Source organism: Pleurodeles waltl, chromosome 8 (genome assembly GCF_031143425.1).
Source record: "Pleurodeles waltl isolate 20211129_DDA chromosome 8, aPleWal1.hap1.20221129, whole genome shotgun sequence".
NCBI lineage: Eukaryota > Metazoa > Chordata > Amphibia > Caudata > Salamandridae > Pleurodeles > Pleurodeles waltl.
Genome location: NC_090447.1, coordinates 765,191,563 through 765,207,776, shown reverse-complemented (window position 1 = coordinate 765,207,776; position 16,214 = coordinate 765,191,563). Strand labels below are relative to the sequence as shown.

The 16,214-nt window shown below is 44.9% G+C and overlaps 1 long non-coding RNA gene across 1 annotated transcript in view; it reads left to right on the top strand.

The window, feature by feature from the left end:
- Positions 1 to 12,855, top strand: part of LOC138249153 (uncharacterized) — a 94,497-nt gene extending 81,642 nt beyond the window's left edge. Inside the window, exon 3 of the long non-coding RNA XR_011194753.1 lies at positions 12,696 to 12,855. This is a non-coding gene — a long non-coding RNA (uncharacterized lncRNA). The remainder of the gene's footprint in view (positions 1 to 12,695) is intronic.
- Positions 12,856 to 16,214: the final 3,359 nt, after the last annotated feature.

Sequence of the window (16,214 nt, the reverse complement as noted above, 5' to 3'; positions counted from 1 at the left end):
TGGTACTTGCTACCTGGGACTGTTTTTTCCTCAAATTTATCAAGTTGACAACATAGACGAAGCATGTGACCAAGATCAAAAAGGACAAGTTATTCGGAAATAGTTGGAGATATATTTGGAGCTAATATTCCTTCTCTAGGAGTTGCTCTGAATGTCATGAAAACTAGAAAGCTGTTAGACCTGACAGCCTTAGGGTGGTCACCCCCCACATTTTTTATTGCCTCCCTCCATTTTTCTGACACTGCTTTTTCTAGTTTTAGGACTCTGCATACTTTACCACTGCTGTCCAGTGCTAAAGTGCATATGCTCTCTCCACTAAACATGGTAACATTGGTCCCTACCCAACTGGCATATTTAATTTACCTCTAGTCCCTAGTAAAGTGCACTACATGTGCCCAGGGCCTGTAAATTAAATGTTACTAGTGGACCTGCAGCACTGATTGTGCCACCCACATAAGTAGCCCCGTAACCATGCCGCAGGGCTGCCATTACACCGCCTGTGTGTGCAGTTTCACTGCCACTTCAACTTGGCATTTGGAACTACTTGCCAGCCCTAAACTCCCCTTTTTCTACATATGTCACCCCTAAGGTAGGACCTCGGTAACCCATAAGGTCAGGTGCTATGCAGGTGAAAGGCAGGATATGTACTTATGGTTTACATGTCTTGGTAGAATTCATTTTCCACTACTATGAGGCTTGCTTCTCTCATAGACTAACATTAGCACTGCCCTCGTATACCCTTAAGTGGTAGATTCTAATCTGGAAGGACTAGCCATGGCTTGTTTTGGATTGCCAGAATGATATTAGAAAATCCTGCTTACTGGTAAAGTTGGATTTAATATTACTATTTTAGAAATCCCACTTTTAGAAAGTGGGCATTTCTCTGCACTTACTGCCCTCTGTGTTTTACAACCAGTCTCCAATCCACATCTGGTCTGTGCTTGTTGACAGCTCCCCTTGTGCATTCCACCCAGACAACCATAAACAGGACACTCAGTCACATCTGCATTTATCTGCATCCTGAATGGGTCTTCCTGGGCAGGAATAGTGGAGGGGCTCATACTTATATTTCAACAGCCAGTGCCCTACCCTCACACAAAGGCCTGCTAATCCCCCACAGGGATCCTGGCAGACAGGACTGGGCTTAAAGGAGAACTTGTGCACTTCAAAACCACTCTTTGAAGCGTCCCCCACTTGAAAGGCATTTGGGTATGTAAACTAGGTCTCTGATCCCACCAAATCAGACATTCCTGGACCTACACCTGTGCTCTCTCAGAGGAACTGCCTGGTTGCCCAAAGAACTCATCTGGACTGCTTTGCTGAGAAGGACTGCTGCCCTGTTTGTTGCCCTGCTGCCCTGCGACTCTGCTGGAAGGACTCTAGCTTCCCCCTGAAGTGCTCTCCAAGGGCTTGAATTGAGCTTGCCTCCTGTTTCTGAAGTCTCAGGGCCAACAAAGACTTCACCTCTTCAAGAAACTCCTTGTGCTCTGAAAATTGATGCAACACCTGCAGAAATCGACGCAAAGCCTGCATTGAGGCTGGGAAATGGCCACACCAACGGCTGGAACGACACAGCACTGACTTTCCATCATAGAATTTGACACAGTGCCTGCCTTGCAAAATTAATTTGAAGCATTGCCTACCGGATTGATGCAGCGCCTGCTCCTTCTACCAGCGCATCAAGGATTTTCAACGCATTGTCCCTGGGTGTCAAAATATCCCCGCATCGCAGTGAGGAACCAAGACTGCATGCCTGAAAAACAACGCAAACCCTTGTGGCATGAAAAGAAACGACGCATCGCCTGTGCGGCGCCGGAAAATCCGGAACAACACTTTTTTTCATGCATCCCCTCCTCTGCGGTCCCTGGTTTCCTAGATGCATGATTTCTGTCCATGCTTCAAGGGGTTGCGTTGTTTTTCAGTGCTCAGTCTTGTTTCCTCACTGCGATGCAGGGATATTTTGACGCCAGGGATGATGCGTTGAAAATCCTTGATGCACTGGAAGAAGGCACAGGCGCTTAGACGATCCGGTAGGCCATGCGCCGAATTTTCCATCACAAGATAGGATCTGTGCCGAATTTCTAGTAGGGAAGTTGGGGCTCTGTTGTTCCTGTCGGCTGTGTGGTAATTTCTCGGCCACAATGGAGGTGAAGTCTTTGTTGGCCCTTAGACTTCATAAACAGGAGGCAAGCGCAATCCAAAAACTTGGAGGGCACTTTTGGAGAAGACAGAGTCCCTCCAGCACAGTCTGAGGGCAGCAGGGCAACAGCAGGGCAGCAATCCTTCTCAGCAAAGCAGTCCATATGAGTCTTTTGGGCAGCCAGGCAGCTCCTCTGACAGAGTTCAGCTGTAGATCCGAAGTTTCTGAGTTGGTGAGGTCAGAGACCAAGTTTATGTACCCCAAAATGCCTTTGAATTGGGTGAGACTTCAAAGAGTGGTTTGGAAGTGCACAAGATCCCCTTTCAGCCCAGTCCTGTCAGCCAGGGTCCCAGTGGGGGGTTATCAGTCCATTGTGTGAGGGCAGGTCACTGCCCTTTTAAATGTGTCAGGCCCTCAACCCTTCCAGCCCAGGGATACCCACTCAGTAAGCATGATGAAGGCATATTTATTGTACAGATAATAAAATCCAATACAATTGGACAGAATGAAAAAGAAATACAAATACAAGCGGAAGCTAAATACATACTAAAACACATCATAATTAGAACACACATAATTTAAAAAAAGCATTCCTACCTAAAAATATAAAAACAGTCCTAAGTATAAAAATAGAATAAACCAGCAGCCCGGAACTCTACATAATACATAACAAAACAAAATACATAAGCTCAGGCCCTAAAGTGCAAAATACAAAAAAAGACTACAATGAGTGCCAGCATATGCCATTAAAATCCACAACTTAACCAACAGCAACGCGTGGCAAGAGGAAATTCCAATCCTGCCTATCCTTTGCTCGCAGTGCCACTAAATTTAGATTGAGCAATTTTAACAAATTTAATGAGTAACACATTTAGCATTGAGTTAGCAGGGTCCAGAGACTGAATAATAGCCTGTCGACAGGAGTGAATTCCCAATTCATTCCATTTGCATCGAAGCAAAGATCTACGCTCATTGAGTAAAGCTGGACAAGGACAGACCACATGATCTAGAGTCTCCTCCATTTTATTACAGCCTCTGCATATCACCCCTTCCCCAGAGGATAGCCGCCATTGAGGTAGATGTTTAAAAAAAAAACAATCACCCATCCTTAAGGCCAAAAAGTCCCTTTTCAACTGAAACCCATAAGAACAGGAAAAGAAGCTAGAAGGCAAACCTGGCTTAAAGGAATTAATTACTGACCAGGCATGCTTCCGTTGAACAAGGAGGGAACGATCAGAGTGATACAAATACTGTTGAACAAGCCTTTTTACGCCTAATTTGAGCAGAGAATGGGAGGGGTTACTTTCCCAGAGATCATCAACGCCCAGTCGACATTTGCATTCGGCCAAAAAAAGGAAGTATAATCCCTTCGATTTGGACTCACTGATTTCTTGCCACAGGACTGCCTCTAAACGGCCGTCTGTGGCACTGCGCAGCTTATGACAGAGCTTCAAAAAAGCACCGGCACCAACTGCTGCCAAATCCAGAAGCCCAAATTCCAACCATATCTGCGCAGGAGAGGCAAGGCGCGTAACGTAGAAGACACTCTTATAGATTTTATTAACCAGCCTATTTAATAGGCAGGAACCTTTGCCCAACATAATTTCTTGACCATAGACCAATGAAGGGATACTCTTTACTCTCATAACTTCCATTAAGGGAAGAAAGGTCAGCTCCCTTAAAGCTTTGGATAATTTGGATAAGGCCACCTGCAATGCCACAGCTTTGAGTTCGATCTCCTTCTTGTGTTAAACAAAACTGCCCCTAGAATCAAAATGCACCCCTAGATATTTGTAAGACTGGTGAGAGACAAGTTTACAGCTTTTATAATACCAACCGAAACCTGAATATTTTTTCCTTCCAAAGGAAACCACTTTGGTTTTAAGCAAATTAACTTCCAGTTGATTCTCGTAATAATAAGATGCAAGTTGATTAAGCAGCCGTTGAAGGCCAATCTTAGTATAACTAAATAGTACAAGGTCATCGGCATAAAGCAGATGACTGAGCCTAAGGCCAACAATCTTAGGGGAATGAGAATTAACAACATTGAGAGACATTGATAGATCTGCAATAAACAAAATAAAAAGAAGAGGAGGAAGCACACAGCCCTGTTTCACACCACAAAAGGTGGGGATTTTTCTAGAAAGAGAACACCCATCTCCAAGCTTAATACAAACCCAAGTATTTATATGAAGATCTATGATGGCACCAAGGAGTACTGGGGGGATACCCCAATTCTGCAGTTTAGCCCACAAAGCGCTCCGGGGGATCCGGTCGAAGGCCGCCTTAAAATCAACAAAACAACTATTCAGCGTTAAGCCTGATAAAATCGTCCTGTTGATCAAAATAGAGAGTGCTAGCAAATTTGTCAAATTGCCTGAGCCAGCAGAAAACCCTGTTTGAACAGCAGGAATGAGGGCCTGTGAGTCAGCCCAGGCACGAAGATCTTGCAAAAAAGACTGGTGTAGAACTTTGCCTCGTTATCCAGCAGGGCTATCATTATAAAATTAGTGGGATCTGACCTTGAACCACTTTTATGTAAGGGATGAAGAATAGCACCCTGCCAAGACTCAGGAATTGTTGAAGTTAAAAGGCAGTGCTCAAACAGATGGGCAAGATGGTTGGGCCAAAAGAGAGAATCCTGTTTGAACAGTGCCTGCGGGAGACCGTTGGGGCCGGGAGCTCCAAATTGCTTGGCCCTCAGGATAATATGAGGAAGGCATAATTGAAAGGACTTCTTCACCCCCTGTGTTGGAGTTGGTGACCCAAAGTGCATGGGACACGTCTTAGACAGAGCGGAATTAGGGCTATAAGCTCCCACTTTCAATGATTTCCCCTCCGACTGACTTGCAGAAAAGTGGGTCGTCAGATAAGAAGTCCAAACTCCTTCAGAAATGTTGGCAATGCCAATGAGTCTTTGATTTCTATTTAGATTGTTAATAAGGGACCAAAATTTCCTAGGATTTGGGTCTTTGCTTGCACTTAAAAGTTTAGCCCAGAACTGATTAAGGTGGGACTGGTGGTCATCATAAACAGCCTTTCTGTAGTCTTTTCTCAATTGTTTATATTTAATAAGTAAACACTTGGAGTCAGGACTTTTCCTGAGTTCCCTTACTAGTCTGTTGCACACTTTCTTTAGATTCCTGGATTCCCTAGAAATGACCAAGGACCGGGGTGGAACACGATTACGCGCAGGTCGGTGAAACCTTGACAACAAAAGGCAGGAAAGTTTGGCCCAAGACAGAATTGGAGACTCACAACCCGCTCCCTCAGAATCAAAAAAGTTAATACATTAAGATAACACTATACTGCCAATAGAAGAATTCCATTTTATGCGCTTTAAAGATTCAGAGCAGACGCCACCACCCACATAACATCATACAAAGAAAATCTGGATTTGATGGATACAATTTGTGGGCGGTGGTCACTCAGTAAGCAGATGAAGGCAGATGTGACTGAGTATCTTGTGTTTGTGGTTTTCTGGGTGAAATCCACAAGGGAGCTGTCAACCAGCACAGACTAGATGTTGATTAGAGACAAGCTGTAAGGCACAGATGGTTGTAAGTGCAGAGAAATGCTCACTTTCTAAAAGTGCCAGTTCTAAAATAGTAATAATAAATCCATCCTCACCAATAAGTAGGGTTTTCTAATACCATTCTGGCCATACTATATAAGACCAGGTTACCCCTTTCAGATCTGACTCTACCACTCAAAAAGTATATGAGGGCAGTCGTAATGCGAGTCTATGAAATGAGCAGGCCTCACAGTAGTGAACGAAGTTAGGAGTTTTTCATTACCATGTGTTTTAAAACACATAAGTACATGCCGTGCCTTTTACCTACATAGCACCCTGCCCTATAGGTTACCTAGGGCCTACCTTAGGGGTGACTTATATGTAGAAAAGGGGGAGTTTAGTGCTTGGCAAGTACTTATAAATGTCAAGTTGAAGTGGCTGTGAAACTGCACACACAGGCCATGCAATGGTAGGCCTGAGACATGGTTAAAGGGCTACTTATGTGGGTGGCACAATCAGTGCTGTAGGCCCACTAGTAGCATTTAATTTACAGGCCCTGGGCACATGTAGTGCACTTTACTAGGGACTTATAAGTAAATCAAATATGCAAATTGGGGATGAACCAATGTTACCATGTTTAAGGGAGCGGGCATGTGCACTTTAGCACTGGTTAGCAGTGGTAAAGTGTGCAGAGGCCTACAACCAGCAAAAATGAGGTCAGAAAAACAAGAGGAGGAAGGCAAAAAGTTTGGAGTGACCCTTCAGAGAGGCCATTTTCCAACAATTATTAATAGTGATTGTATGTGCCATTTGCATACAAGGACAAAACATGAAAAATTAACAGAGGAGGGAAGAAATTAAAATGGAAAAGATGAGAAGCAAATACTTTCATGATTTAAGAGTCTAAATCCTGGAGAAAACGATAAATAGTAGATTACTAAACAAACTAAGTTTTGAGTTGTCTCATTGGTATTAATAAGTATTTCTTTTGTGACTACATATATAGTTGTCAGAGGAGAGATTATTGGAGAACAAACATTATTATTAATAAAAATTATGTCACTAAAACGCAAAGTGAAATAACAGGTATTAAAAAGTCTAAAATGGTGGACACCATAACAACGAAATATTATGCAAAAAATAATGCCTAATGAAAACGTATTTTGTTTAATCATAAATACATGTGCTAAAAAGATAATTATTAAAATGTATTAAAAGGTTAATGGTTTCAATGTATTATGAAATGCTTTATTATTTATGCTTAGCACTACTTTAAAGGCCTCACGTTTTGGTAATTTTCTAGACACACAGGCCCTCATTACGACCTTGTTTCCGCCCGCCGACCCAGCGGAGATCTCATCCGCAACACAGGAGCCGGCTCCAAATGGAGCCGGCGGTGTTGCGGCCGTGTTACGGGTGCAGTTGCACCCGTCGCGGTTTTCACTGTCTGCTATGCATGGGGCCCTGTCAGGGGGCCCGCGACTCCCCGTACAGCCAGCCTTTTCCTGGCGGTTCAAACCGCCAGGAAAAGGCTGGCGGTAGGGGGACTCGTAATCCCCTGGGCAGCGCTGCTAGCAGCGCTGCCCTGGCAGATTACTACCACCGGGGCCATTGTGGCGGGAAACCGCTGGCCCCGGCGGTGCGACCGCGGCGCTTCCGCCACGGTCGTAATGACTTGGGAAGCACTGCCAGCCTGTTGGCGGTACTTCCGTCATTACAGCCCTGGCGGTCTTGTACTGCCAGGGTTGTAATGACCCCCACAATGTTTAAATGATCTGCTAACTTTGCAAAATAATGTTTCTTCAAATGTCCTGTGTGACTTGCACAGTGGAAATTTTTATCCTGATTTTACTACTCGAGTTGCATATTTTCCTTGAGATAAAAACAGTTTATTTCAAACAATGAGCCTCAGTTCTCAATATTGTGTTTTCATATTGCATTTTTTGTTCTTGCTCGAGTTTTCATTTTTGGCAGGAAGCACATTTTATGTTTCATGTTGCCTAAATATGTAACTTTTGTACAGAAGCTGATGTCCGGAGAAGAGAGAGGAATGACAGAGTAAACCAATCCGAAATGCTGAAGGGAGAAGAGATGTATCTGAAGAGCAGATGATGTTTATTGCCTGCAAACTAAACCATCTCAGAGTCTGGCCCAATACAAGCTTAGTTAATAACATTTGGGACTCTAATATAGCAATGTTTTAGATGATGTAAGTCAGTTGCCCATTTTCTGAGCTTCTCGCTAGTTCTATGTTTTCTAAGATTCCATTTAGCTTCAGTTCTGTTCACATGCTGCTTAGTTCTTGCCTATGATTCTAACAGTTCATATATATTAGGCCCAACTTTATTGAACTGTTTCCCTTTCATGTCCTGATGCTGTTCCCTGAAGAGCTGATGTTCCTGTGCTCTGCTGATCAAGATACTACTGATCCATTAAGGAGAGGTATAACCAATGTGCATTTGACTTTTTCTTTGCAGGTTTTCTCTTTAGAGAATCCAACCGCTTATTTTGGTTTGCGTCATAGTAAGATGTTTTCCAAATTAATTTTTGTCCACACATGCTTTCTCAATTAGAGTAATAGTTAGGGATGCCTGACCTAATATTTGATTTTGAATGTATTTTAATGTATTTTGATTTATTCAACTGCACAAACTAAATATATACTGTTTCATTTTTCACTTCATTCTGTTGCTATTCTGCATTGCTCTTTTGGAGTGTTCAATGATAAATGCTTTGATTAGGTTGAGATTCTTCATGTGTTTTGGACAACCTGTGTTGTTTCTGTATTTCTCTCAGGAGCGGCTTGCCATGGTAAACAGGGGTGGGGCGGTGCGGCGCGGGTGGGAAAATTAATTTAAAAAAATATATACTTAACTGTGCTGCCACCGCATGCGCAGTGAGGGGGAGTGTTGCGCACTTCCCCTCAGTGCTCATCACAGCCTGTGGTCCCAGCCCTTTTACCAAAAAACAATAATAAACACAGTTTATTATTGTTTTTTGGTAAAAGGTTTGCAGCTGCTGCTGCTGGCGGGGGAGGAGGACGCTCCTCCGCCCAAGCAGAGGAGCCGCACCTGATTTCTATCATATGGTCTTGCGCATGATTTATGTGATCTTAGCATTGTTAATCTAAAGGGCAATACATTTTTAAACTTTACTAAACTGGTGTGGTGATTCATGGCAACATAGGTCATGGTGTATTTAAATTACTGACTCCAATTGATTATGTTGATTATTTGTTGTTATATTTGATGATTATTGGTTCATATTGTCTGATTGGATAATTTCACACTCCTTTCTGAGTCAAAAGGTCCGAGTCGACCTCTGAGGGTAATAGATTACTTACCCTATACGTGTCACCTTATCATATTAATATAAAAGCAAATGAGGTCTGACAAGCCCACACTACTACAGCCCTTCTCGCCTGCCAGTACTTAGCTACCATTGCCCTTCTCACCTGCCAGTCCATACATTAACTACCACGGCCCATCTCACCTGCCAGTCCCTACATTAACAACAACGGCCCATCTCACCTGCTAGTCCCTACGTACCTACCACGGCCCTTCTCACCTGCTAGTCCCTACGTAACTACCACGGCCCATCTCACCTGCCAGTTCCTATATTGACTACCACGGCCCTTCTCTCCAGACAGTCCCTACATTAACGACCACGGCCCTTCTCACCTACCAGTCTCTACCTAACTACCATTGCCCTTCTCTCCTGCCAGTCCCTACATTAACGACCACGGCCCTTCTCACCTGCCAGTCCATACATTAACTACCACGGCCCATCTCACCTGCCAGTCCCTACATTAACAACAACGGCCCATCTCACCTGCTAGTCCCTACGTACCTACTACGGCCCTTCTCACCTGCTAATCCCTACCTAACTACCAATGCCCTTCTCTCCTGCCAGTCCCTACATTAACGACCACGGCCGTTCTCACTTTCCGTTGCACTGCCTTTATTACTGCCCAACAGCTGATATACTAAACCTCTTGATTGACTTCACCAGTCCAACAGTAGCTTTATGACTTGTTATCAAGCATTAATTGGTTTGCAACTTATTTTGATTGCATTAAGGACCTGTGCATTGTGGACCGTGTTTTGGCCAATTCAAAGTTCAAACCTCCCTCACTTTACTTCTCCACGTCTGCACATTTAACCTTTTTTAATTAATGCACAGCGCAGACAACGATCACCTGTTTGTCTTAATTGTATAGAAAAGTAACAAAGCACCAAAAATACACTTTCTCAATGTTCATTTGCAAGTTCTTTCACAGTATGAGCTCATTATCGCTTAAAAGCTTGAAACTGAGATTTCTGTTTTTAACCTCAGTTAGAGTTGCCAGCTGACGTCAGTATGTTTAAGCTACCGCAGTCTTAACTAACACACTGCAATAAATGTGTCCTGCATGTATTAGCACCAATGCGTCACACTGATTGGAGCAATAAGGTGTGACTGCACGAAGTAACGTTTCTCCTTTTCATAATTTGATTTAATTTCATAAAGGGGGATAATTAAAACTTGTTGTCAGGTTACGTGCTCTGTCTTCGCAAAAAAGCAATTTCAGCTTTTACAAGCAATATGCCACGCATTGCAGGCTTCTTTGTGTCTGCTTCGCAACGTATCAGCATCCTTACCTAATCTACTGGTGATCAGCAGCTGAGCTAGTTTACTACTGTTGTGCCGGTTTTGGAGTCAGTGAAATAGATCCACGTTGTACACAGAAGCCCATAGAATGACCCCATGCCATGGGGCCCTACACTGAGATTCTGGTCGAAACTGTCAAGTTACCCATACAAGGCCCGATAGCTTAATTTGCACAAGTGCTGGGCAGCTTTGCTCTGGTTCCAGGCAATTTAGAACCTGTGCCAGCAAGTTAGTAGTCTCATAAGCACTCAGTTACGTGCATAAAAATACCGTTTGCACAAAATAACGAGTGCAAAAATGACATGTTGTAAAATTGACTTGTACTAGTGAAAAATTACCTGACACCAGTGCATAATTTCCTGAAACCAGTGAAAGGTTGCCTGTCACTGAAATGATTACCGTGATCTGATCCATGCTGTTTGTAAAGCCCACATACGTAGGTCTCATGAAATGGGAAATAAAATGGGCACTTGACGAGCTACCATGGGTATCCTACTATAAGTGCCACAAAACAGGTACGCTAGTATTGCTACCACATGATGGGTACTATATTATAAAATCATTTGGATTTCACCTGCAATCTGGTTATTTGTATATTAAAGGCATTTAATCTTACTCCAAATGATAAAGGGTGCTAAATGAGAGCTAAACAACAGCATTTGCGCTTGGCGAGGCTCTATGACGCTCAAACATATTCATATTTGTAAATTCCCCCGAGTTGAGTAACTGAAAGTTGCAAATCCTATCTGTCTCAACAAGAATTTCAAGTCAGACGAACGTAGGTGTTGAGTGGCCCCTGTAGAGCTCATGGACTTGTATTTTCCGTGGAAACATGGTTAGTATGGATCAAATATCCCAATATGCAATTGCTGTCCAATCATTTACTCTTTGATCATCTCGCCATCTCTTTTAGGGAACCCACGCAAAACTTTCTCCTGTCCAATTGTGGTCCACTGGGGGTAAAGGGTCAGCAGCCATTGATAAGTCTTCCTTTAGGCCTATTCAATGCCAGGTGTCTGCAACATCAGGGTTGCAAATTGGTCCCACGCTGCCACCCCAGGACCTTACGCCTGAAGCCTGTAGACCACATGGCGGATAGAATCCAAGAGGAACTACAAACATGCATGTAATAATGAATGCCTTCTTGTCTTGCCTTATACTTAGAATTTCCAAGCTTCCGTTCATTGAAAATCTTAAATTTGAATAAAGGCAATTAGGCAGCTATTATGTTTGGTAAATGGCTCTTAATTTGATGTTCACCATGCCAATATTCGATACAAATTCTGCTTTCTAATGTGTTTATATTAATGTCGTTAATCCGCTTTTTACATCACATGTTTAGAGTACTCTATCGGGCTAAACCTGTCTTTCCAAAAGAGCCTTCTTTTAACTGATGCCCTCTTGCCTCTGCCTCAAGTCCTTCCATTTGCCCGATATCCTCGTGCTTTGATTCGTAGAATAAAAATCACGATGCTGTATGGCTGTGGCTTAACACACGGTTGGTCACAATGTTGGGTTGCTTTTGCGCCCGCTATTACTGCTGCTGCGTTCTCAGTAATAATGATGACCGTGTATAGTATCCACCTTCTTGTCTTTAATAGAGTCTTACATTTTCTTTGCAGTTAAGATAGGAAAATCCAAATTTGATCTCACAGGCCTCATATGATACTCAGACGCACCTCGAGTCCTGAGGACCATCAGCACATTAAAGAATACTTAAGGTTCATCCAGATTCAAATGGAAACCAATGAGCTTCCCCTTAATTCATTGATAACTAAGGTGCTACTCTTTGACTCAACTACTCCCACCACAAACATTTAGAGCAGGCCATATTCATAGATATCTGGCAAAACGTCATTCAAAGTTTGTAATTTGAGTGCTATGTTGGTGAAACTGCCGCAATTTACCTTGACATTAGTGCAATAGCCAATGTCATGGTGTTTTAGCTAACTCAAGCCTGTATGCGTGTGTTAGCTGTGGTCATTAAAGATGCACCACTTCTGATATATTTACTCTCTAGTGCTCTCATGCCTCGCAGCCCTAACTGAAAATGTTGAACTTGCTAGCTCATAGTCTAAATTCTACATTATTTGTATCTCTCTTCAAGGTCTTTTGTGCCTTTCTAATGAAAACGTTGTACGCCAGCAGTGACATCAGAGTTTTGGAATCTGTCATGTGTATTCAAATGGTCCCTATATGCAAAAGTCTATAAAACCCGATGTATTGGGGAGGGGATTGGCTCACTGCTACGAGGGGCCAAACTTTGTGACTTTGAATTGTGATAAAAGTCTTGGCTCATTTTTGCTTAATACTTGTGTTCAGACTTTAAGTAGGTCTCCAACCGTTTTTTCTATGATACCTGTAATGGTAACTTGCTTTTTTATTCATCAGGTAAACACTATCATGAAGACAGCTTCCCACTCCATGGACCTTATTTGAGCGATCCTCCCACAGCTACAGATGATTGCCTTGGTCCAAACTGTGTGATCTTAGTCAGATTCTTTTTCACTGAGCATCATTTTTGTTCATTAACAGATGTGGGACCACCATCAAACATGTGAGTTTTGGAAGTGCACTATACCAAAATATCTCTTGTATATGAATTGATTGATTATGTTGTCCTATCTATAATAACAAAATAGGCCACATGTACTGGGCACAAGCCAACTGACTAGTTTCTTGGTTCACTGGTGGTATTGTTGTGAGGACGGAGGGTTCATGAATGTTTCTGAAACTACTACTTTTGATAAGTTTTAATAATGTAATGCACCTTAAAAATTGGGTCTCCTGTTGGTAGAGGTATGCACCTTGTCCAAGTAGGGAGCACAATTCTAGTCAGTTTAAGTCAAATACACATCCTACATTAACCTGTGCTCAGGCTTAACTTATTTAACTAATGAGTTAAGTATTTGAGCAACACTTACAAATTACAGTAACACAGTGAAAACATATAGAATATTTATCTGAGTAAAACAAGACCAAAACAACATAAATCTAAAAAGTGGAATTCAAGATATGAATTTTAAAGATTAAGGCCCTCATTACAACCCTGGTGATCGGTGTTAAAGCGGCGGTAATACCGCCAACAAGCAGGCCTAACAAAAATGGAATCACGAGCATGGCGGAAACCGCCAGCATGGACAGCCACTTTAACACTCCAACCGCCACAGCGGTAGAAACAAACAGCGCAGCGGTCACCACCAACAGACAGGCGGAAGACAAAGTACTGCCCACTGTATCCCAACACGCCTATCTGCCACCTTTCCCAGGGCGGAACCAACGCTATCAAAAGCACGGCGGAAACAGTACACAGAAGGGAAACCACTCACCTCTCGACACTCAACGAGGAACCAGGACGCCATGGAGCCCGAGTTACACGTACTGCCCATGCTGGTCTTCCGAGCAGGACAGACGCCGTCGACGACCACAGTGAGTACTGCACCTACAACACAGGGGAGGGGGGGAGGGAAAAGAGAGTGACAACACACAACACCCCCACCCTCATCCACAACACCATACACACAAATACATGCAGCAACATCACATATACACCCTCTCACCCCCTGGAAGAACGCAGGGACAAAAGGAAATGATTGTAACGAGTGTAATCATGAAAAATCAGATAGTGAAAGGTCAAAATTCAGTATATACAAATATGTACACCAACTACACAAGTCCGGATAGTGTACCAATCATTGTCCGTGGACCAGTGGTCCCAAAATGCATGGGCGAAGCCCACACAAGATACCTGACACGAAATGGAGAGAACACTGCAGGGGCATCAGATCGAAATTAAACAGGCACCTCAGGGGGAAGGGGAGGGGGGCACCTCAGCCGGATGAATGCACAATGCCACTGCTGCACGAGGGGGCTCCATGCCCACTGCTGTATCCTGGGGAGTGCAAAGCCACAGTCTCACAAGTCTATCCAGTAGGTGGTTTGCCCACTGCTTTATCCTGGGGAGTGCAACGCCACAGTCTCTCAAGTCTTTCCAGTGGGTGGTTTGCCCACTGCTTTATCCTGGGGAGTGCAAAGCCACAGTCTCTCAAGTGGATAACATTCTCCACTGGTTCTGGAGGGGGCTTTGTGACGAGAGTGCTTCATCCTGCCAAGGACTGAGGTAGTGGATGTCATTCTCCACTGGTTCTGGAGGGGGCTTTGTGCCCAGAGAGATTAATCCTGCCAAGGACAGAGGTAGTGGATGTCATTCTCCACTGGTTCTGGATGGGGCTTTGTGCCCAGAGTGCTTCATCCTGCCAAGGACTGTGTTAGTGGATGTCTTTCTCCACTTGGTCTGGAGGGGGCTTTGTGCGCAGAGTGCTCCACATGCAGTGTGGCTGGTCCCATTACCTCACATGGGTGTGTGTGCCACGAAATTGCCTAGGAAGAGGTAGCATGATACGCCATGGAGGCAGAGACATACCCAATCCTGCTGCGGCTTCGCCTTCCACCGGCAGGTGCAAACAGTGATGAGAATCATGACTCATGGAAGCTGGGCAGGGTCCAGGAGGTCTCCTCCAGCCTCGGACGGCTGTCTACTGGGGATGGTATCCTTGTCAGCAGTGGTGCCACTGTCCAAGCACGTCCCGGGGCTCGTGGCGGTGCTTGCGGTGGTGTCTGTGGCAGAGGTGCTGGCGGTGTTGCATGTGTCAGCACCTATTGAGGGACACAGCAGGATGTCTCCTGCAGCCTCGGATGGCTGCCCACTGGAGAAGATGCTGGGGACTGTTGCTGAGGCTGCAGACGTGCAGGTGGCGGTGCAGGTGGCTGTGCTGGTGGCGGTGCAGGTGGCGGTGCTGGTGGCGGTGTTCGCCGCCGTACAGGTTGGTGTAGTGGTTGAAAGAAGGTGTGACTCAAGTACCTCAGTCGGAGCCACCGTGCCCTGTCCTGACCTGCTCTTCGGTTTGTGCCCCTTCCTCACCTTTGATTGTGCTGCAGGTGTCTTGCCACTGTCCCCTTTTGTTTTGGATGAGCCCTTGGTGGCTGATAGGTGCGGCTTCTCCCTCTGGGATGTGGGCACCTTCTTCACCTTGGCAGGTGGTGGAATGTCCTTGGCCTCGCTACGTGGCACACTAGCAGCCCTGATGGGTGGCGCACTTGATGACCCCGCAGTTGCTGGCACCACTGTGCCTGGGAATTTGGTGGATGAGATGCTGGGCTGGGACCTGGAAAGCCTTGCCCTAGGGGAAGGACGGGGGAGGTGTAGGGAAGAGGTCAATGTTAGCCAGGAAAAGCTTCTTAGACACACTGGGATGGGAAGATGGAGGGGGTTTGGGAAGGGAGGAAGAGGTAGTGGTTGTAGGAGGTGTATGTTTGCTGAATTTGGGTGAAGGTGCATGGGCCGGAGTCTGTTGTGAGGTGGATGGCTGTTGGGTGGGTGTGTGCCTGCATTTGTGTACTTTGGGAGGAGGGCTCACAGACACACTGGAAGAGGACACTGGGGATGTGTGAATGGCAGTGGGGGTGGTGATTGCACGTGAGTGGTGATGGGTGTGCTGGTGATGGAGGTAGTGGCTGAGGATGTAGTGCATGCAGGTGTGAGGGGAGACAAGACAGGGAGGGAGGAGGGGGACGTGGAAGAGGGGGACACAGTGGAGGCAGTGGATTTTGCTGTGTCTGCATGGGGATGGTGCTTGTGTGAGTGCTTGTGGGATGTGTGGTGCTTATGTTTGCCATGTCCACTCTTGTGTGTTGATGAGTGTCCGTTATGGTCTGATGGTGTGCTTGGGATAGGCTGAGGTACAGGGAATAGGGTCTGGGTGGAGGAAGTTGGAGGGGGGAGGCTGGACACAGGGACAATGGCTGCCAACAGTGCTGAGGCCAGAGCCTGAAATGCTCTCTGTTGGGCTGCCTGCCCAGAATGAATGCCCTCCAGGTATGCATTTGTTTGTTGCAAATGCCTCTTAATGG